Genomic DNA, 5000 nt, shown 5'->3' on the forward strand with positions numbered 1-5000 from the left:
TTGGCCCAAGCACATTATGTTCAGGAGGTCTTCTGACTGTTGTAGAGGGCTTAGTTTTTGAATTGTGTATCTGTGATACAGAAGATGCTGTGAGCTAAGCATCTCTTAGCAAGCCTATTAGGGTAGTATTATTATTTTTCAAGGGGGGGGTACACACTTGGGTGGGCCGGTGGGCCGGTGGGCCCCCTAGCTAACTTCGCCTTAGGCCCCCAAATTGCTAAGTCCGCCACTGGCCGCTGAGATGTTCCAATAGAATAGGACAGCTGAGATGTTCCAACAGGGCCGATGAGATGTTCCAACAGGGCCGATGAGATGTATTTGGTGCAGCCTGTGTAGAGACAAGTCCCCCTTTATTTTACCATCCCCTACATGCCATCTCAAATAAGTACTCAATAGAAAAAAAATCTGTGGCCTGAAAAAAGTGCAACCTTCAACCTGGCATGACAATATCCTGGGGAGAGATAGGCCTATAGGTAGATTGTGCATTTCTCCATAAGCAAAATGTAAAGACTGACTTACTAAGCATGATGATCCTGGGCGTGTCTGGCAGACTGTCATGTCCTTCAACATCTGCAGTCACCTAAAAACAAAAACAAAGCCCTTTTAGGTACTTTACAGAATTCAGTGAATTTCAGTGTTTTAGTGATAGTTTAATGATAGTTCCTCAGTTGGTATTAGACATAACCACTTGTTTGTCCATGTTGACAAACAAATATTAAACAAATATTTTCTAGTATGGTCCAAGTACAGTCATTTTTGCAGCTAAAATGGCTATTTTTGGAAATTCAAAATGGCGGACCATGGAGAAGATCCCCCTTTTCATGTATGAAAAGTGCAATTTTTCCAGTAATAATTAATACTTAGGATTTGATGCTGGTGGTAAGTATTCATGAAAAAGGTAACATTAGTGAATGGGCAGCATGAATTCTGGAAATAAACAACTAAAAATCTCACACAATGTCCCTTTTAGAGAACTTTGTAATGGGGCCTAGGGAAACCCTGAACGACAGGAAAAAATATGTGTAGATTCCGTTTTTTTTTTTTCAACTTCATGTGGCCTACTAATCTGTAGCGCATTTCTCTAGGCAACAAAAAAAAGGAATTGCTCCGATGGTTTGGTGGATTTTGGTGATGAATGGCGTAAAAAAAGTTAAATTGCATGTATAAATGGAAATATAGTATTGTAGTAACCGAGTGTGTACATCCATTCAATCCAAACGGAGACAGGTCACTTGTTTGGTCATTCTTTTACTGAAGAAGATAGCCCGGCAAAACCACAGGACAAACTGGGACGTCCCACACTAACTAGCCCCGCCGGTGGGGCAACCCCAATATAACACAGATTCCTACCCCAAATATTTCCCAATATATAACACGTATAAATAGAAATAGGACAAAAACTGAGAAGAAAAACACAAACAGACATGTGAAATAATATACAAACGGACATATACAGTATACAGTATATACCGGTACCATGAGAAGAGAGTTGCGGATGAGGCACAGGTGGAGACTTTAGGGGACACAATAGGCCTACATGCTACATGGTTCCCAACCTACACAATAGGCCTACAGCAGTGGTTCCCAACCTACACAATAGGCCTACATGCTACATGGTTCCCAACCTACACAATAGGCCTACATGCTACATGGTTCCCAACCTACACAATAGGCCTACATGCTACATGGTTCCCAACCTACACAATAGGCCTACATGCTACATGGTTCCCAACCTACACAATAGGCCTACATGCTACATGGTTCCCAACCTACACAATAGGCCTACATGCTACATGGTTCCCAACCTACACAATAGGCCTACAGCAGTGGTTCTCAACCTACACAATAGGCCTACAGCAGTGGTTCTCAACCTACACAATAGGCCTACATGCTATATGGTTTTCAGCCTACACAATAGGCCTACATGCTACATGGTTTTCAACCTACACCATAGGCCTACATGCTACATGGTTCCCAACCTACACAATAGGCCTACATGCTACATGGTTCCCAACCTACACATCAGGCCTACATGCTCACAGACAAGAACATTTCCCCTCACCAACAACACTTTACAAGTCACGTAGCTTACTGTATATCAGACAGTCAGACATACAAATTGTACATGTTTCAGACAAGAGTCTGTTATTCAGACAAAATTCTGTCATTTAGACCAGTGTTTCCCAACCAGGGGTACGTGTGCTACTAGGGGTACGCGAGCACACTGCGTGCAGGGGGTACTTGGAAAAATGTAAATTTAACAAATGCATGGAGAATAGTCAGTCACACTGCAATAGGAAAAAAAGGATGTAAAACATGAGTTAGGGGGTACTTATGGCACAATGAAAAGGCTTAGGGGGTACACGAGACAAAAAAAGGTTGGGAAACACTGATTTAGACAACGATTCCGTGCAAAAGAAGACGACATTTTGTAGGGCAAAGGCTTGTGTGACTAGCAGAAATAGGACGTGACAAAACTACAACGCTGTTGCTTCAAGCGAATGGAGAACTTCAGGGCCCAAAAAAACCCTGTTTCTTTTTAGACTCTAAGGCCGAGTGGGGTGAACAACATGTCATGGGGGGGCGAGAGGCCTGAAGTAAAGTGTCAAGAGCTCGCTGGTGTGTGTGTGTGTGTGTGTGTGTGTGTGTGTGTGTGTGTGTGTGTGTGTGTGTCTGTTAATTTTCAATTGATTTCTTTTTTGAATATTCCATTTGTCATACCCCTTCCTCAGGGTCATTGATGTCAAAGGTCAGATGGTGTGAAATAATGATGTCATCATCAGGGTCATCTCAGTGAGGTTCTCATTTCCCTCAGCCTAGTCCAGTATGTACTTCAGGGCTGTAGTCAAGTCCACCTTTGTAGAGTCCAAGACAAGTCCAAGACCAGTGCTAGTCAAGTCCGAGACAAGTCAGAGTCCAAAGAGGTTCGAGTCCGAGACAAGACCGAGTCCAAAAAGATTCGAGTCCAAGTCAAGTCCGAGTCACATGTCGGTCAGTGTTTGACAATGAAAAGGATGAATGTCAATAGTGTGAACCTTAGAAGATAACCTATATGGCATGGATGTAAAGACAAACTTGTTTGTTATTGGATTTCAAGCTCCACTTTACAATCTATGATGGCCAGTGTTCTAAACAAAACTTAATGACAGACCCGGCGAGTCCAAAAGCCTAATTTGGCAAGACCATTGTCCGAGTCCAAGACAAGTCAGAGTCCAAACAATACCGAGTCCGAGACAAGTCCAAGTCCATAAAAAAACGGACTTGAGACCAGACTCGGGCCGAGTCCGGACTCGAGTACTACAGCCCTGATGTACTTCTGGGCCGACACGGTTTACCAATACCAGACACTCCCTTTTGTAATGATTCTTCTGATTGGTTTATCTTGTCCTGGTAAAGGGTTGAAGATGTCTCTGTATTTGATTGGTGTATTTGTCCAACTGGTATTTTGGGTTTCTTCTCAATCTGTCTGATTTCCTGCTCCTCATTCACTTTCCAACTGCCTCCCTCTGTGATAGACTTTTGTGTAGATCTTCTCTAGAAGAAGTGCTACAGTGACGTGTGGGTGCCCACCGCGCCACCTACCCGATGTAGTCCATAAGGTGGCACCACACCATCCTTTGTCCCCGATGTAGTCCATAAGGTGGCACCACACCCCGCGCCACCTACCCAATGTAGTCCATAAGGCAGCACCACACCCCGCGCCACCTACCCAATGTAGTCCATAAGGCAGCACCACACCCCGCGCCACCTACCCAATGTAGTCCATAAGGCAGCACCACACCCCGCGCCACCTACCCAATGTAGTCCATAAGGTGGCACCACACCATCCTTTGTCCCCTCACTGTAAGGTCTATTTACTGGAGTCACTTATTATTCAGCTAAATGTGTTTTGTTTTTCAAGGGACATCAACTCTTCACAATATACCACAGTAGTCTTTCAGCTTCTTGTCGCAATCTTTCAATCTTACCTGAGCGTGATCGAAGATTTTGAACCAGCATCTTGAAATACTCCCTGCGGTTTGCCAAATCTATATATGTTTATTAAACTGTACACTGTATGTATTGTTCTTTTGTTTGATGTGTTTTAGGGGACCCCACTGTATTTGGGAATTTGCCCACAGACGAAAAGGCACATGCGCATTATGTCTTTCACAGTTTAACATTGTCCCATGTAAAGATATACTTACAAATCTGCAGAAATGAGAGGCGGTATACTAAACTCGCTCCTGACACACACTAATTCCAACAGAAGGCTTTTGCTCTGGCCTGGTGTCTGACACCACCTAGTGGTCAGGTGGTGCAGTGACAGCTTTCTGGTACCAAAGAACACGTAGGTCAAAACTCTAATAGAGTGAAATACAAGTGGGGATCAAAATCAAAATCTGCAACCAAGTTGCACGCCGAAATCAATCATTATTTAAAAAAAAAAAAGATTAACATTTTGCATTCAAGCTCTTAATGATCATAATTTTCACACATGCATCCATTTTCCCATCATGTATGGTACTTCAATGACAATGTGACTTCCTGTAGTAGTGTATGTGATGCGCGCACATTCAGTAAAACAGGTGCTGGATCAAAAAGAACGTGCGTAAAAGAAGAAAGAAAATCCGAACACTGTTGCTGCTCACCGATTTATTTAACACAACGTTCCGACCTCAGACGGTCTTCGTCAGGTGTATACACCTATAAATTGGTGAGCAGTGACAGAATGTGACTTCCTGTGACACACCAAATGTTGTGTTTGGGCCACCCCTGGAATATGGATGTATTCAGCGGTCATTAGAGTCAGGCGATCGCTGGAATAGTCAGACCTGACATTCAAGAATCCACCACCCAGCCCAGAACTAAACCAAGGAAGTAAACCAACTGATATGGGAGACGTGCTGTACCAGCTTAACTCCCGCACACTGACCATTCGCTGTTCTTTCTTTAATAACAACGTTTCGGTACTAGATTGCCTGATGAAGGTCTAGTGCTGAAACGTCGTTATTAAAGAA

The sequence above is a fragment of the Engraulis encrasicolus genome, chromosome 10, assembly GCF_034702125.1.
Source record: "Engraulis encrasicolus isolate BLACKSEA-1 chromosome 10, IST_EnEncr_1.0, whole genome shotgun sequence".
Taxonomy (NCBI): domain Eukaryota; kingdom Metazoa; phylum Chordata; class Actinopteri; order Clupeiformes; family Engraulidae; genus Engraulis; species Engraulis encrasicolus.